The 19,157-nt window shown below is 43.1% G+C and overlaps 1 protein-coding gene across 1 annotated transcript in view; it reads right to left on the bottom strand.

Annotated features, from left to right (window-relative positions):
• TGFB2 (transforming growth factor beta 2) overlaps nt 1-19,157 on the bottom strand; it is a 75,652-nt gene that overhangs the window by 30,728 nt on the left and 25,767 nt on the right. The window lies entirely within an intron of this gene.

Genomic DNA, 19,157 nt, shown 5'->3' with positions numbered 1-19,157 from the left:
CTCCCCAGCAGTATGTTTCGGGTGCCCAGGGCAGCCGCCAGAGAGGTAAATCACTGTGGGGCAAAGGACGGGACTGGGGAAGACCCGGCTAGTGGCTTCTATCCTGCACCAGGCTCAGCTGCTAGTCCCGGCTGGGCTGGGGAGGACGGGACTTCCTCTTCCCCTGCACAGCATCTGGAGCCAAGTCAGACCCACCCCCAGATTTCTCCCCCAGCTGCAGGAAGCTCTGCAAACTCCTCCTCCCCTCCTGTGCTTCCTGCACCGATTGCTCCTCAGGTGCAGGGGGAGGGATCCCTGTATAGGGAGCTGCCCACACACCCAGACCCCCCTGCTGAGTTCAGTCCCCCGTACACCCACACCCCTCCCCCTGCTGATCCCAAACTACCTTCACCAGGACTCCCCTGGACCTAGAACCCCCCAACAAAACCCTGTGCATCTAGATCCCCCGCATTCGGATCCCCTACTGAGCTGCCCGCACCCAGATTGCCCCACACAGACCCCTCTCAACCCACACCTGGATCCCCCATACTAAGCCCCTCCACACTTGGATCCTGACTTGCTAAGCCTGCCTGCCCACACCTGGCCTGGAGGGGCAGAGCCCTGGGGTGTTTCTGGGGCAGGCCCAGTCCTTGCGCTATGTCAGGGTTGGGTGTAGCCTCACTGCTAAGTCCATGTCTCGGGGGGAGCTGCACAGAGGTGTGATCTCCCACCTCTGTGCAGCTAGTGGCCTGTGCTCCCCAATGCCATGCTGGAGCCTCCATATATATTTGATTAATAAAATTTGCAGAATTTTAAAATATTGTGTGCAGAATTTTTATTTTTTTGGTGCAGAATTTTTTATTTTTTGGTGCAAGAGTAATAGTGTTGCTGAAAACGCTCTGCATGTGTGACATTCTTCACACTGCTGTTTGGCAAAAGGTCCTCCAATTGCAGAGTGGGTACAGTGAGCCAAATTCAGAGATGAGTCTAAGTGAAGCTAGGGGCCTGATACAATTCCCACTAAAGCTAAGGGGAAGTCTGACTTTTCTTTTACATTTTTTTAAATTGAAAACTGTATAGAAGAGCAACAAAGATGAAAAACACATAATTGGGGGGGGGAGCATTACAAATTGACAAAGTGGGCCAAATCCTCTGTCCATGTAACTCTGCGGGCTTCATCAGGGTTATGCCAGCAGAAAATTTGGGCCACCATCTTTAAAACACAACATTCTCCCCACTCTTCACACATCTCAATACTTGTCATGCTGTGGAAGCAGTTGGCACCCAGCACATTATAGGATTGGGCCTATATTGTTAAAAACCCAAGTGTGACTCTTGAGCTTTCTTAAACATCCTGGAGGAGACTCTTGCTCAATCCCTTTTCCTGTAATATACTGACTCTAGGGCATTAATACATTCTCCTACTGATGGAATAGAGTTCTTTCTTCTGTGAGGCATTATACAATTCCTAGCTATAGAAAAGACAACTCCAATAAGTTTGAGTCTATTTCTAAACTACTAGAGGATGATTGGGACAGATCATTAATAATGGAAACCCACAGACAAAGAACATGTTGCATGTCTACAATGTATTTAAGATATTTTTCCACTGCTATCTGAACTTTTGAACAACCCAGCAGTTCTAGATAATTTTCAAAAAGGCACCAGCCTCACTTTTACATTTAGTACACCTGTCACTGTTCATTGCATCTGTTTTATACATTCTGTCTGGATTTGAATACAGTAAAGAACAAATACAAGGCAAGTACCAATGCAGTAAAGAGAAGGGCCCCATCAGCAAAAAATGAAATCATATATTTCTACTGTCCTTATGCCCTTTACAAGAGCATCTCCTCTAGACATATGCCCCAAAATCTCATTAAAACCTGGAAAATGGATAATCTTGAAAAGTAATTCTTAATAAGAGGAAAATTTCAGATGATAAAGAACTGATCTAGACCATAGTTTGGCTTCACTATACATAGTAGATAACCAATTCTCAGAATACGTACCAAAGCCCACATAAAAGAGGATTTCCAAAATAAAGTTCCACTCAACATGGTCAAATGCCTTCCTCACACCTAGTGCAGTTAGCACGTTGACTTATCAGTCTTTCTTACTGGTCCCATCAATTAAAAAATCTTCTCAAATTAGCAAATATACCACATCCTAAAACAACCCCCATCTGATCACTATGCTGGGCAACATCCTTGCCACCCAGCTGGCTAAAATGTTTGCTATAATCTTAAATTCAGAATTTGGTCTATAAAGCCTTGGTAACAGAAAGTCCTTATCTTGAGTAATACAATGGTTGTGGGCCTCTCTCAAAGTACTAGGGAATTGCCTTCTTCCCTTTACATACCAAACAAAATTTAGTCTCAATACTTTTGAGAAATTCGATCAGAAAGGTGTCTGAACCAGGGGGTATATCCCCATTTAGAGCAGAAATAACCTTCTTGATTTCTTTTTCTGTTATAGGGAACTCCAAGATTACTACCTGTGCCTGGTTCAAATCTTGTCCTACTAGGAAAAGAAATTTTTCAATAGAACCCTCAGATTTCACATCATGTGAGGAATATAATTTTGGCTAATAATGCATAAATATATGATTGATGTCTTTAGGATTAATTGTAAATTGTCCTTCCTTGTCAATTATTTAAGGTATCAGCCTACGATTTTATTCCCTGTGGATAAACCAGGTTAGGAAAGGGCTACTCCTCCCGTACACACAGGCAAATGCACACGCATGCACAAACACACACATCCTGTTCATATGCTTTTATTTGAGGTACATAAGATCCCATTCATCCCTCTGTGTCAGAATTAAATTAAGATCTACTGTATGTCCACATATTTATTCCTCTATTTCTACTGAATAAGATCTAGCAAGGGTCTCCTCTAGGTTGCTCAATGTTGTTTATAGAAATTATACTTCCTTGTCCCTTTTCTGTTTTTTGTTTTAGATACAGCCTATTATTAATCCATGAATGCATTTTTGAAGGATCTGCCAATAATTTTCTTGACACACCTCTCCAATATATTTTTTCTGATCAAACAAAATCAATATTTTTATCTATTTATTTTACCATTTTTTCGTTGCCAAATAAAATAGAATTCAATCTCCATTACACGAAAGGTGTGGGGATATCAAAGATTTCAAAATAACTGAAGACGGGTTACTTAACTTACAAAATCTTCACAAATAACTGCAAAATTGGGGCTTCAGAAATCTATCCATCCTATTGTATCAACATTAAGTCTGTGTATTGTAGCCATCTTTAAGACAGTAGAAAGACTCCCACTGACTTTAAAAAAAGTTGGATTTGGCCCCAAGTGACTCTAAGATGCTGTAATTTGTATCTTCTTCTGACCCCTCCCTAGCATACAAATTGTATCAAATTAGGCACAGTTGGACTCCCTTCAACTCCCCTTTGACTCTGGCCCAAGAATTTCAATGCATTTACACCAGGGATGAGTCCGTCCCATTTAGTTTCCAAGCACAGTTTCATTGTTAGAGAGCAGAAGCCTTAAACATTCTTTGAAAGAGCATCACGAATGAGTGGAACTAATTCAATATGTTTCCTGTTGTTAGGAAATGTAAACAACTTTTCTTTTCTCATTGGTAGAAACCATAAGGACTGACTTCACACATCCACCCACACTGGAAAGGCTGAGAGCTTCAATCTAATCCTTCCATCAAGGGCTGGTAATAAATGCTTGAAAGATTTATTTTTATTCCCTTTTGTGTTTATTAAACTTTGGAGGGTTTTCTTTGCTTTTTATTTTCCCCTCCTTCTCCTCTTCTTTCTGGTGTTCTGCCCGTTCTTCATTATGACAGTTACAAAACATGGGGTCCCTTTTTTCCCCCTCTCTGTCTCTCCTTTTTATTCGTCCTAACTGAATTATATGAATGGCCATGTACTAGGCTTTGAAGAAGCATATGCAAATATTTATAAGAGTAGCTTGATTGTTATTAAATGCAGTTGTTATGCTTTCTATGCTCTGGCAGAGGTCCCTAGCCCTCTGACTATTAGAACCATTTTGGCTGTTTAGATTGCAACTCACTGATAGCAATAGCCTACTTTTTTTTTTTTTTTTTTTAAATAGGCAGCAGTCACTTTTGCATAACATGACATTGTTTCTTCCCACCTCCTGTTTAGATTTCATTCCTGGCCCTACATATGGATTCTTGTCCAGAGCAGCCCTCCTTTAACAACAATGGCATGTGACAACTGAAGCTGTATGTACTAGGAGGTGGAGGGAAAGACAACTTGTAAGCTATCACTGAATATCTTTCCAGCAGGATCCTATCCTTGCTGTCAGGCACCCTCTTCCAGTGAAAACCTCTCCAAGGAATGAGACAGTTGTCTAACACATCTGGATTCCAAAAGCTCACGGCTAATTATTCTGCTCACCCCTTGTGACTCCAACGTGACTGCAGAATTCTGTGGGAAGCAGTCTCCAGAATGCAATCAGATGCCTATATACAGATGAGCCAAATCATGCTTATGGGCTTCATTCATGTTTTCAGGGGTCCATCATTCAAGTATTCAGAGGCCCAAATGGACAGCTCAGATGTACACCCCCACAGTAAGCTTTTCCCTCTGTGATAAAGGCTTCTGAAGACATCCATCTGCTATTCCAATGCCTTGGACCTAGATGGATCATACTGTGGCTGCAGTGTGGAGCTTGATGCAGATATCTATTCAACTTCCTGCAGTGATGCCACAAAGTCAGAAAGTCAGCTCTGCACTGGCTTCCTGTCTGGATCCGCTTTAACATCCCAGTTTTTAATCTTCAAAGTTGTCAAAGGGTTATTACTTGACTCCTTGAGCAACCACTTCTCTATACACAGTCCCCTGCTAACACTACCATCCAACAGGGACACTGTGGCTGATGGAGCGAAGGGTGACATTCTTGGGAGTGTACAGCAGGGAGTTTTCAGCTGAGGGCTCCCGGCAATGGTATTCCCTTCCACCACAGATCAGGATACATTTGTGTCTTGCCTCTTTCAGAGCATAATGCAAGACACATCTGTTTGTAGCTTCTGTTATTGAGGGAGGCTCAGATTTGTAAAGGCATTAAGTATTGCTGCACTCCACGCTGCAATCCATCACTTATTTAGGAATCTGAGTCTCATTTTCAAAAGGGATTTAGGCACCCAGGAGCCCAAATTCCATTGATTTTTCAGTGGGATTTTGGTTCCTAAGTGCCTAAATCCCTTTTGAAAATGAGATAAGGCTCCTAACAAAGTCAGAAGTTGCAACATTGCAACTTGATCTATTCCACAGAATAATCCGTAGTAATAAATCCTAATCACAGTGGGCAGAGGGGAGGGAAGAGAAGTGGAGTACAAGGTTCACAATCTCATATCCCTGGTACTTCTTTGAATTTGTGTGTTTGGTATCTACATATCATGACAATGGACATAATATATTTGGATATACAGAGAGAGAGAGAGAGAGAAAGAAAGGAAGAGATATTTCCGTAACATAAAGGCAGTAAGAAAGAGAATAGGTTTGGGACCCAATTGCTGACTACTCTTCTGAAGCCGTGGGAAAACTGAGGATTGATGACAACTGAAATCAAATCAGTTGCTGTACCACTGATACTGGCTGCTAGAACAGTCAACCCAGCAGAATGGTAAAGGGCCAATATGCCACCATTAAGAACATGGATTGTCAAGTCCAAATCCTTGCTATGAAAAAACCCAAACCCAAAACCTTAGCCCTAGACAGGACTCCTACTCTAGTTACCCAAAATGCTGACTTTTCCCCCAATCAGTTATATTTCCACAAATCAATACTGATGAGGTCTCTTTATTTAATTAACTTCTTTCCATATTAGCTCATGAACTTTTAAGAGTCATTATGGTCAATGCATACCCAGAAGGGAATCTATCTGTGTAATTTTCTCTTTATATTTTCATGAACTGCCTATCAGGACTCAATGTACATCATAGGCCCTATTCTGCTGATAACTAATAGATTATGATCTATGCTGAAATGGTACAAGTATTACAACAGGAGGAGGTGACTTCTAGCCACGCTGTGCCTGTGAAGCTCCATGTAGCCACGCAGTGCACAGCCAACTACAGCCATACAGTTCTAGGGGATCATGGATTTACAAGATGATAATTATCCAACTTTGTGCTTAATGTTCCACTGTTGAACTGCTGTTCCTCTGTAAAAATCTACAATACAATAAGAAAATTAATACGTTTATCTGCTTGGAAAGTTGGCCACAGTTAGAAAAAGATGTAATCTTCTAACAGAGATGACGCATAACTGTTGATAGTAGGAGGGCACAATTTAAAGGTTCGACTGCCCTCCTTCCCCCACTCCCCCAAACAGCTCAGGTCATACACCCGGGCAGGCCTCCCCCTTGCCCTCAGTCTCCCCTCCCGGAAAGCAGCAGCCCTTCCCTGCAGCACCCAGCTGTTGCTCCTGCCTCTCCCCACAGGGTGCAGCTTGTAGCGCAGCTCGCCTGGCCTCCGCGGTCACTTGCCTGGGTTGGCTCCGCCAGCTGCCGCGCAGGGCTGGGGCCCAGCAGCACCATGTGACTGAGCAAGGCAGGCTCTGAGTCAACAGGAAATCCAAGTGTGGGAGTGGGGCAGCCCTGGCCATGCCCCGAGCCCCTGGCGGCTGGGTGGTTTCCTTCCAGCCGTGGTTTCCAAGGTGCTTCCCTCCCCCGGAGGGGGCTCGTGTGCATCAGCCACCCTATGGCCCTGGTTAAATCACCCACAGGTCCCGGTGCGAGACCCAAACATACTGGGACAGTTGCCCAGCGGTGACCCTGCAGCAGGCCTGGCAGAAATCTAGGGGGGGGGGGTCACATGACTCTGTGTCCCTGTCCCGCCACGTGTTGCCTCTGACTGTGCATGTTCTCTTGGTCTCCCTTCAACTCCCATTCCCATGAAGCTACTAATCTTTGCAGTCTCAGCTTAAAACATAATTCCATCTGGAAAACAAACAAACAAGGCAGTAAATGGCTATACACCCACTCCACCTATGCAGCCCTCTCACCTGCTGCTCTGCAGGCCCTGCAAGTTCTTTACCCAAATCTGAGCTAGCAGAGCATGACTCAACAGCTTACTGCTGCTATTCTGTGCAATGCCACCCCATACCACCAATACAGGCTACAAACCGGTTACCCTACTGAACCGAGTCAGTTCTGGCTCTTCCTTCTCCCTCTCTCATTGACTCTGTGCCACCGGGTGGAGAAGGGCTGCTGTGCAAGACAGCAAGAGTGAATGCATGTCCATCTTCTGTGCTACATGGCAATAACAGCTAGCCACGCTGCCAAAACACATCCAGTCCCTGAAGCTGAGGAGGCCAGGAGAAAGGATAACAGCTACTTCACTCCCTCAAAACGTGGGGGAGGATGGTGAAACTTAACAAAGTTACAGGGACATGTGGGTGCACTGCTGGTTTATCTGAAAAGATGTGTCTGGTGATGGCCAAAGGCCATAGTCGACATTATCATTATCTTCCCTTTATCAGGCACATACAGCCACTGCTTTCTGATAGACTGTAGCTGCAAGGAAACTGAGTTAATTCAGGCTTGGAACCCACCCTGGTGCAAAGAGACCCAGGGTCCACTTGCAAACTGGGAAACTAGTACTAACGTATTTTTGACAGACACCTCTTCCGGTGCTTTAAGCCAAGACAAGAAAGACCAGATTTTCTGGATGCTCAGCACCCATACTTCGGGATAGGTTTTCAAAGTTGCTCAGCTCCCACAGAGATACCTAAATAAGGGTCAGATTTTCCAAAGACCATAGCAACCAGTAGTTGCTACTGTGACACTTGTGGCCTGATTTTCAAAAGCACTAAGCAGATGTTATGCTCTTTTGAAAATCTGGCATGTACTCTGGTGCTGAAATGGGAACCGAGTGCTCCTGAATACCTGGCTCCAATTGTGGGTGGTGAGACCTACTGAAAATCTGACCTAAATCTTCGCCAACCCCTGGCTCCCTTCTCCAAAAGGCATAAAGCAAAAAACTTTCTCCCAGTCCCTGCTAGTTGCCTAGGATAATGGTGTCAAACGTGTGATAAGCAGACCAACTACAAAAACACGCAAACAATTGTTGAACACAAGTGTCTGCGTGATTGTGTGATCAAAAAGCCACACAGTGGGCTATAAAGTAACACACTGGGCATGGCCTAAATGAAAAGGCAAAAATGTTATGAAAAAACATGTGTATCCTCTCTTTACCTCTCTCTTTTTCTTGATATTGCCTATTATTTGCCATTAACAAACCCAACATTAATATGTCACTGGATGCTGTACAGCATCATGGGCACCCATTCCTTCTTCCTTTCCTGCAGATGAATGAACTATGAAAAAAACAAGACCAAACGCTAAGTGCTGTCAAAGTAGAGACAGCAAGAGCTAAATAGTTTGGAGAAAGAGATACTACGCATGCCTGCTTCATTCCAGCCCACACACACTGCCCACCCGCTGCAGGAGAATTTTACCAAAATAGAAAGCGATAGTGAAAGAGTCTGGATGGCTGGTGGGTGAGGTGAGAGGAAAAGGCTTTTATAGAGAAGGGTGACCATATTTAATGTCAGTGGATAACAAAAGCTGGTTTTTTTCAACAGCTACTATTCCCTTTCAAAAGAAGGCCTGCTGTAAAACAATTACCTGTATGTCAGTGTGCTCTTACTAACCCATTCTTCCTGCATTGCACAACACATGCCAATGACATTATGTGGGATCTAAGAGGCTCCCATAAAGAGAAACAGGCCACAGAACAAATTACAACACACTTATTTTTGGAGACAGAGAGACCTTGTTGAATTTAGCCTAAACGAAGTATTGCAGGGTCACCCATTTGCAAAACAGAATGGGGGATCTGATTGCGACTCAGGGCTAGGAGGAAAGTGAGAGTAAAACCTTAAAATACATACACACCATCACAAAGTCTTTCCACGCACAAAACCCATTGATTGGAAAGGGAGTTGTATGTGTGCATCTAACATCTGCTTAGATTGAAAAGGAAATGACTATGGAAATCTAGTGGTAGAGACAGGAGAACGAAGGCTAGATACTGTGCAGTTAGACTTACATGTTTAAATATATGTTAGAGTAAATTATCATATGGACTGTGAGGACCTTTTGTTATTAGTACTTCGTAGTCAGGCACTGCTATTTAGTCAAACACAAGACATGATCCTGGCCCTTTAAAATTCCTCCTGTCTTGAGAGTGCATTCCACTGAATAAGTCTGAGTTCCTGTAAAAATGACACTTCTCCCCCCACAAGAGAAGTGGAATTGTAAAGGGCCAGGGCTGTATAGAAGTGCAGTTCCACTATAGAAGAAACATTACTAGTATTGGGGGAAATATTTTAGTGTGGTAGGACTAAGCACAAAGCCCTGAATCAAAATCCTGATCCAAATATCTCTGAACTACAGAGGTGTTTGAAAGCTATATTCAAATGGTTGAAACCTCTGACTAGAGAAAGAAGGTCTGTGGCCTTCCCTAGAAAAACTTACTTTCTCTTTTTTCCAATGTACACTCAGAGCTCATCTTTCTTCACGGCTGTGCTAGACTATTATATTTGCTGCGTGAGTGCTGTGTAACATTACATCTCTAGGATTATAAAATGATAAATGAAGTTATATATTCCTGCCCAGAGCACAGAGAATCCAGATGGGACAAAGCAATCACTGCTGATGGAACAGTGACAGACCAAAGAAAGACTTAGTGTGACCAGTGTTGAATGCTTCACTTTCTTAGAAATGAATATGGAACCCTTCCCAGATTATGAATCTGCCCCTCTAAATTACACTTCTCAGGATGAAGCAGAACAAGCAGCACTGGAGTGGGAAAGACTAGTAATTATTCCCCCTCTCTTTCTCTCTCTGGAAGATCAGAAAGTCACCCCTTTGCAAAAAAAAAAAAAATCAGGCCAGCCAGCAACCTGCATGTAAACACCTGCAAGTTTTTCACAGATGTGTTCTGCTTTACTATATGCATTCTGCTGCTGCCTCTAGGATTGTTCGGAAATGAATCAATTGAAAAGAAATTCCACGGCACACATTCACTCGTCTCGTTCCTTCCCTCTGCTTTATTTATATCTTTTGGTGCTGCTGTGTTGCTTTTCCTCTCCCGTGCTGAAACACAGGGACTGAGCACTGATGATAACACTTGGTGCACATCAAGAGAGCTATTTTCAGGTCATATTTTGGGCTGCTCAACAATTATCTTGGTCTACTTAAAAGGGGAACCAAGTTCCCCAAGAGTACTTTGGTGGTACCAGTTGGCTTTCCATCCTGGACCATCTTTAAGACATACACAAACTAAAATGATTAAAAGCTATGAAGCTGAACCTCATTCACACTAAGGCCCCTTTACACCACTCTGCTAGTGTAAAGGGGCCTTTAAAAGAATGTAAATGTGAATCAGGCCCTTTAACTATTTTTTTAAATTAGTAATTGACACACACGGCTCAAGGCTTAATGGTGGCTGCACATCAGAATGTTCTACAATTATGACACAAAAGCAAAAAGACCAATATAATTCTATAGCTAAATGTACAGTGAAGCTTTGCTTGCTCTACCCTAGAATCTCATATCATTACTGCAGTCACATGGTCTCATGATTTTCTACTCCTGGTGAGATTTGGCAGAACCGAGCCAGAAAACCAACACTGCTATCTTTAGCATGCTGGCTCGACCCTTTCCACCAGTGCAAGTCTTTCCACCAGGGCCGTCAGCCTTGCTTTAACGCTCTGGGGTAAAATTCTGGCCCTACTGAAGTCAATCCCATTGACTTCAATAGGGCCAGGATTTCACCCTGCATGCACAGCAGTCTAGTGTAACAATGGAAGAGGGTTTTTTCGGCACAAGATGACAGTCTTCACGCTCTCTGCCTCATGTTTTCTCCTGATTAAGGTTGCCAACAAACGGTCCTTCAGCTCTCGCCAGCTATTTTCTGAATGTCTGAGGAAGGAGAACCCTTCCAAATCGCCATCGGTATCCTTTGAATGAAATCCCAGGTTATCATGTATCACCACTGAAATCAAATATGTAAATAGATGTGTGTTGTGTTTGGAAAATTCTCAGGTATGCACTTTGCTATTCTGCTTATACTGGAATGTAAGAAAAATACCCAAAGTGTCTTTCATCTCTTTCCATGGAGTGCCGCTCCTTTTTCAGCTAGGATTTATAAGCAAGAATCACAGGCGCTAGCTCCCATCTCCATTTAAGAAACTGATCGGGGAACACAAGCTGACCCTCTTAACTGGTAAAGTTGAGGCCCTCTGAATTTGTTGTATTGGGTAAGCTGAGCATGCTGATGCCTAAAACGTATCAGATTCAACTCCTTCAATGTTTGCAAGATTGACCACAGGCTACTTCATAACAAAGGCCTTTTCTTCCTTTCTTTCCCCCACCTCTTTTCTTGGTTGCAGACTACTTAAATGAAGTTTTCAGAAGGGATCTGTAACAAGAGACATCCCCATTGGCAGAGTGAACATGCAGATACAATGAAAAGCCTGGCTACATTACTTGTAACTATACTGCTTTATACGCAGACTTCTTGAGGGTGGTAGTAAAAAATAAAATAATAATTAGAATAAAAAAAACCCCAAGAATGTTTTTTTATGAAAGACAGTGTTTTTCATTCTCTTATCAACAGGAGATTAAGTATTGGGCTGGGTTTGCGTGTGCGTTTATTATTATTAAATCTGTCCTCTTTTTGGCACCTGCCTCATAAATTTCATTTATACTGACAGCAGAATTAAACCTGGCTCTGGGATGTTATCTCAGTGCCAATTTACTAATGAGCCATATTTTTTAAAAAAAAATATTGTCCAGACATAGTTTTACTGAATCCATCAGACTTATTGCAAACGTTACTTCTGTTACAAATCTATTCTTCTCTTCAGCATATGAGACTCTTGGCATAGCTACGTCGCTGCACCTGCTGTGCATATCCCTCTTTTCACGGCTCTAAGATTTCTCAAGGTATTGGAACTGAGGCGTAAGGTCAGAGAGAGGCACATGGGAATTGTGGAATCTTAACAACTTCAAGGGGAACCTGCCGCAGATGGACAGGATGCACCTGCACTTGGAGACAGGGGTCTGATGCCAATATGGCTGCTCAGGCCAGCTCTGAGGCAGCAAGAATGCAGTTTTCAATACACTGCGCCAAGTGCAAAAAGATTTGTCATCATTGTTTGTTAATAAACTAAACATACTATACATATAAGTTAGAAAAAGAAAGTAACCTTATTCAGCTATGTTTAAAGCCCTGAGTGGGCATACTGGACAGCTGGTGATATTTCTCAATGACTCCAATGGACTCCTTAGTATTTGACACTTTCAGAAATGGCCTGAATATTTTTAGGGTCTATGGAGCCACTTTTCTATCCTCTTTCCCTACCCCTTACCAAATATAAATAACTCCTCTCCGCTGTGATCACAGCACCATTCTCAGGGCCAGGCTGAGGAGTTTAGGGTGGGTTAAAATGGTGGTTCTGTGGGGAATCTCAAACTTAACAGGTTCATTTTATATAAAAAGGTTCTGGAGCAAAATGTTATGCTCTCTTCCACTGCAGAAGTGGAGGCTAGGGTTGTAATATTTAGAAATGTTTAATTTCAAGGGGACATTCTCCAAATGAGACTGGAGTCTGGGGGTCTGGGCCTCAGTCCCTGTGAGGACGAGCGTGTGCAATCTGGAGAGTTCTAGCACACACATAACAGTGCTCTACAAACATCAATTCACTATTTAATCCCAGACACTGGGACTGGGTGACAGGGGATGGATCACTTGATGATTACCTGTTCTGTTCATTCCCTCTGAAGCATCTGGCATTGGCCACTGTCAGAAGACAGGAGACTGGGCTAGATGGACCTTTGGTTTGACCCAGTATGGCCGTTCTTATCACCCTAGGGTTGCCAAATCTCCAGGATTGTCCTGAAGTCTCCAGGAATTAAAGATTAATCTTTAATTAAAGATTATGTCATGTGATGAAACCTCTAGGAATACATCCAACCAAAACTGGCAACACTACATATGTTAAGTAGGTATGGAGATATGTATTATTGCCTCCATCTTACATATGGATACACAGAAACAAAGAGTGGCTAAGTGATTTGACTAGCCCCCAGAAAGAATTCACTGTCTGTCAGATTAGAATGTAGGAAGCCTCAGGACTTAGTTCCAGGCTAAGTCCATTTAATAATATAGCCTTCCATGCTGGGTACTCAGGGAGCCAGCCAGCAGGCTGAGAGGAGGCCTGTTGCTGCCTTGTCAGCAGCAGCAGCCCATTAGGCACTAGCCCCCTCAGACACAAATTGGTTTGCAGTCCCCTTGATTTGGAGGATTCATGGCTGTGTGTTTTTTGGGGTACCAGAGGCCAGTCCTGGGTGACTGTAAAACAGATTGTGATTAGCCCATTATCTTTGGAGTAAAGCACAGGCACAAACTTTCAACACCAAAAACTGGTTTAGTACACTTTCAAGACTATCCCCTGCACATATTTAGTCTTCTTTTAATGTAAACTAAACTGGCCTTGATATTTCTATGTCCCTAAAATCAGACCGGGCCCAAAACACCGGTTCTGTAAACCTTACAACTTCCACAATACACACAGCCATCACAAATTCTCTTAGCAGCTGAGTTAAGCTTTTCAATGCTAAATTACCAGGACAATGTTTTACTTCTCTGAACACACATCTACATTTTAATCGTCTGTGGGAAAAGACTTGTAACTGCAAGTGTTGTTGTACAACCCAGTACAATGGTTGGAACCCCCAAGGTTATCTCCCGGTTATACACTGACACCATGACTCAGTGCTAACAGACTATTCATACAATACATAAACATGCCACTGCTGAAACAAGCTGTGCTGGAGGGGGAGGGGGGAAAAACGGGGAGGGGGGGGGGATTGGAAACATTCTGAATTACTTAAAGAACTACTAAGTAAGCTTTCCCTAAATCCAATTTTCTACAACAGTGTCACAACAACCACAAAGCCGTCATACATGACAAACTTAGTGGTGTTGAAATCAAGGAAATGGCAGTGAAAATACATTCTCAGGCTATTTCACAATTCAATTTGAGCTGTTCAGACTGTTGTGTTTATGTGTCTCTACCTTACAGCGGGGGAATCCAACTGTAATCATTTTGCTCTTGTTTCACAGCATTGTTGTTTTCATGTAAAACATTTTCTTTTTCCTTTATTAATCTGCAGAGAGTTTCAACCAATTGGAAAAGAATATGTGTGGGAAAAATGATAAAATCAGTTTGAATCTTCTATAGTGCAGTGGTATAAAAGGTCTTTGGCTCTGATTAGGGAAAGCACTTAAGCCTGTGCTTAACTTTAAACTTATGTCCCACTCAAGTCAGTTTAAGAGCTTTCCTGAACGGGCATCGATTTAAGCATGTGCTTAAGAACTCTCCTGAGTTACAGTCTGTAACCGTAAGAGCAAATGGTGTGAATTTTGTGTTGGATGGATAGCCCTAATGATTGAATCCCTCTATTTATCTATGATGGTGGCAATGTGAGTTCCCCCTAATGCCTTGCCAATGTACTTGACTCCTGTCTCGAAAAGACCATCTCTAAGAGTGTAGTTCAATCTTCATGACCATTCCATTCTTGCCCTCCCGTCTGAGGCTCCCAATCAGGGCTGACAATTAGTGTCAACCGTGGATGGGGAATCTATGAAGCAGACATTTACATACTGGAGTGAGATTCACCTGGACTGGATGCCAGTCTAGACAGAGCCATCCAGTCCCACAAAAGCATCTAACTTTGAAATATGAAGTTTGGCTTTTAAAACTCAACAAGCAAGTGTTGTTTTAATTGTCAAGAGAACTAGCTTATATGGACAATTCTCTCCATAGAGATCCCATTAAAAGTGGGCACTGCACCCATTAGTGATTTAGTGTTGAATTGCTGCCATCTGAATGAATCATGATCCTTCGGTGTTGTCCCTTCCAAACTATCCCTCCATCTCTCAGTCTACTTGTATGGCTCCACCACGAGAGATGCTGAGTGCCTCTCAAACATGACTCTCCACAGTTGGTGGTGGCTCCATCACTCTTGCTGCCGCATCTCAGTTGGAACTCTCCCATAATTTTCTTCCTTCAAGCCACTGAGTCATTTCCCATCTTTAATTATTCCCTTAAAACTTTCCTTTCTCTTTAAGCTCATAAATTATTCTTTCAGTGAAGCATTTTGCAATGCCCTCCATGAAAGACAACATTGTTTTTTTTTTAAAAAAGGCCTAATTGTGCTGTCATGTTCTGTACAGTACAATTCTGTACATGTAAGAAGGAGAACAGATGCATATATTGATAATTAAGGTAAGATTGTCAAGTTTCAGCATCTTTTGGAATTGAAAGGCAGTCAAATTAAATGCATAATTGTAAGACATGTGAAGTTAAGTAGGCTTCTGCAATTGAAAGTTGCCGATGAAAGCAGTTCCCAGTGCTGTGGTTTTAATTACTACATAAAATGAATGGAAAATAGGATTAAGGATTTTGCACAATTGTAACACATTGTATTAGGAATTGGAGCATTTTTTTTCAATCTGGAGAGGCATGAAAAAAAACAATAGAATGAAGTCCAATTGGATCCAGCTTCTTTTTAATATTTCAGTTTACTAGACAACATTTGAAATCATTCTTCACTGGCATGTAGAGGGGATTATTGGGACACAAATTATGTAGGTGATTTTGCAAATCAATCTTGTTTCTTCTCAGATTCTGGATTTTATTATTTGCTCAGCAGAAAAATGTTTATGGGACTCTGTCCCTGCAACCATTTAGCTTTATCTCATTGACTAGCTCTGTTTATAAACAAGAAGTTTTCCAGCATTGATTGAGAAATTGACCGAAATCCCCTCTGACTGAGTGGAGTCTCGTGGCTAGACAAATTCTGGCTTGGCACAAAAGTAAAGCTATGTAGGGATGAAAGTCTTAAAACTGCTATTGTGTCATCGTAATAACCAGTCCACATGTGCAAATGCAATAAAACTCAAAGCTTGCTAAGAGGTTAGCCACCTCCAACAAAGCCTAGAGAGCTTTACATCCACAGCTAGAGTGGTTCTTTCAATTTTTCCCTTCCCTTTCTTGCACAGTGATTTTAGCCTGAGTAAACTGCCCAGTGAGTGACTCTGTTCTTTACAATGTCTTCACCTAAGTCAATTACCCAATAAGAATTTAGCAAGCTGTACCAATTCATTCAAGCTTTTCCTTCTCAAGCTCAAATTCTCCCTAGCTCCCCCTCCTCCACAGGCCTGCTCTTCATCTCCAGCTGAACTGAAATCTGGTAAATATTACACTTACAAGGTAACTGGTTTGGAATGTAAAGCATCTCAAGCACAGCAGAGTCTCTCCTTGGCACCTAAATGTATATGCTTTGTTGCCTAATGCCAAACTGCATTCAACTGGCTTTATGCAATTCAAATAAAGGTATTAAAATCTTGGGATATATAAACAGTCAGACTGTTTACCAATCAAAGTGACAGTTAAAAGAAATGCCTTCCTAAGGGAAACAGACAAGTGCTACTTGTCTTTTTAGTTAGAAATCTTAAAGAGTGCCGGGTCTTGAATAAACCTTTCAACTTTGGATAGAGGAACAAAATGTTTACATTTTTTGGTATGATCTTCATAAATATAGAACAATGGAAGGAAGATCAGGGCCGATTTGTTATGCTCTTCACCTCCCATAGAATCTTTCCCCACATCATCACACATAGCCATGGTCATCAGCAAGTGCAGGAGTTCCTGGCATTTTACAACAAAGCTCAGGGGGCAGTATTTTAAACCAAGTAAAAGCTTTTCCTGCATGCAGGATTTTAAAATCATTTGACCACCATTCTGCTAGTATAGAATTAGTCATAGATGTTTGCAAAGTGTGGTACTTAATGACTTAGGAGAGCCAGGTTGGAGACATTTGCTTACAGTATCTCCCAGTAGCTGAAAATGCCTATTTGGATGCATTAAACAGGCCTCTGCCTGCTGCCTAGGAGACAATGTTGATGCTAAAGGGTAAAAATATAATCGCAGTGCAGTAGGGAGATTCAAATGTCTTCTCTTTTTAAGCAAGCATTACTGAGTGGCAAAAATAAATATCATGGCAACTACCTTCTGTATCACAAAGTATGCTGTCAAATGTGCTGTCAAAAAGCACATTTCTTATCTGCTAATTTAGGGGCAAGTCTTGAGAGGTACTAAGCAAATGCAGCTCCCATGGGCTTCAGCTGGAATTGCAGGTGCTTCAAAAGTGTTCAGAACAGCTCTGAAATTTGGCCTTTCAATTCTTAGCATTTTCACTTTCTAGTCCTCATGCTTGGGTTAAGATTCCTTACATCCAACACACAGAAATAGAAAACAGATAGGATTTCCAGCTCATAGCACACCCCGGAATGCTTTAGTTGGACGTATTCCGCATGCTCCTAAAATACTGAGAGGTTGAAGAAATATTTTAGATGGGGTGAGGAGAAATCTAGAATTGGACAGAACTCAAACAACAGGTAAGAAATATACCATCCTTTCTTAACCTGCCATATCAGTCAACAGTCTCAGGACTTTCTTACTGGTACGGAACACTAACCTAACTATAAGAGGATTATCCTTTTATTATGACTTATAGAACCTCCTCACTAAATACTCCTGAGGGAATTCTACGCCAAAAAATTTAAAATTTTGCGCCAAAAAAAATAAAAATTATGCACACAATGTTTTAAAATTCTGCAAAACTCTGCAAATTTTATTTGTCAATAAATAAATGTAGCTCCAGCATGGCAGTGGGGAGCACAGGCCACTGGCTGCATTGAGGTGGGAGATCACCCTGAAGCCCCCATCTCCCCTGGTACAGAGACTTGGCAGTGAGGCTGCACTCGACCCAGACACAGGGAAAGGGTCGGGCCTGCCCCAGAAACACCCTGAGGCTTTGCCCTTCTGCGCCAGGCGCACCAGATGTGGGTGAGCAGGCTCAGCCCAGCAGGATCCAAGTGTGGAGGGGCTTAGGGTGGGGTTCCAGGTGTGGAGTGAGAGATCTCTGTGTGGGCCAGTCTGGGTGCGGACAGCTGAGTGGGAGGGTGGATGAACAGGGGCTCATTGGGGCATTCCAGGTGCAGGGGCAATGGGACTCTGCAGAGGATCCAGGTGAAGATGGTTGGGGCTCAGCGGGAGGGCTGGGTGTGCTGAGATGGGGCTTGGCAGGGGGTCTGGTGTGGGAGGCTTAGTGGGGGGTCCCGGTGCTGGGGGAGTGGGACTTGATGGGATGAGGTAGCAGGTGCAACTGGTTGAGGCTCAGTGGGGTGTGGTCTTGGTGTGGGGGGCTCGTTAGGGGGGTCCAGGTATAGGGGGTAGGACTTGTCAGGGTGAGGATTTAATGGGCCTGCTTAATGGGAGAGCCCCAGCTGCTGCTGAAGGGATGCCGCATGCCAGGCTCCCGCTTCCCCCTGCAATTCCCCTATCCCCTTTTCTTTCCCATCTCATCCCCCTCCCCCACTGCCCCATTTTCCAACCCCTCTCCCCTCACTCCCACATTCCCCTCCCCTGCCCTATTCCACCCTCTTCCTTCCTTCCCCACTGCCTCTTCCCCCACCCACCCCCCTTACCCAGCCCCACCATGGGCACTACTGTTGCACAGAAAACAGGAAGGCTCAGAGCATACAGAAGGGGAGCTCAACTGACACTAGGACCCAGGAGGTGGTGTCCAGCAGCAGAGTCAGCAGAGCAGAGACAGCCTCCTTCAGCTGGGCAGCTCTGTGTTTGCAGAAATGGGGGCGGGGATGGGAGAGTGGCATGTAACCCCATGTGCCTCACCTCTATTGGGGGGGGAATCCCCCCCAAAACTGCACCTATGGTCTACCCCCTCCCCCACTAAATGGTTCACCTGGAGAAAACTGGAACACTATATCCTGCTGGTAGCGTTTGCTTGTGGAACAGAAGGAGACTCAAATAAGGGACTTACACTATTACCTGAGTTTAGAAGTCTCTGGTATTTCCACTCGAAAGGTAATGATGACAGAAAGGGAATGTATCCCCACCACTACACTCACTGAAGAAACTATCTTCATATAAGATTTTACACATCCAGCTATAGCGGTAATGGATTATATGGTAGCCACAAAAAATTCTAATCATATTAAAACTTTAGAGCTTTCTCAACATACTTTAAACCTAACCTTACCTCAAAAAAAGTAT

Source organism: Trachemys scripta, chromosome 3 (genome assembly GCF_013100865.1).
Source record: "Trachemys scripta elegans isolate TJP31775 chromosome 3, CAS_Tse_1.0, whole genome shotgun sequence".
In the NCBI taxonomy this organism is placed as follows: Eukaryota; Metazoa; Chordata; order Testudines; family Emydidae; genus Trachemys; species Trachemys scripta.
Note: the sequence above shows the minus strand (reverse complement) of the source record. Positions and strands in the feature narration are given on the sequence as shown.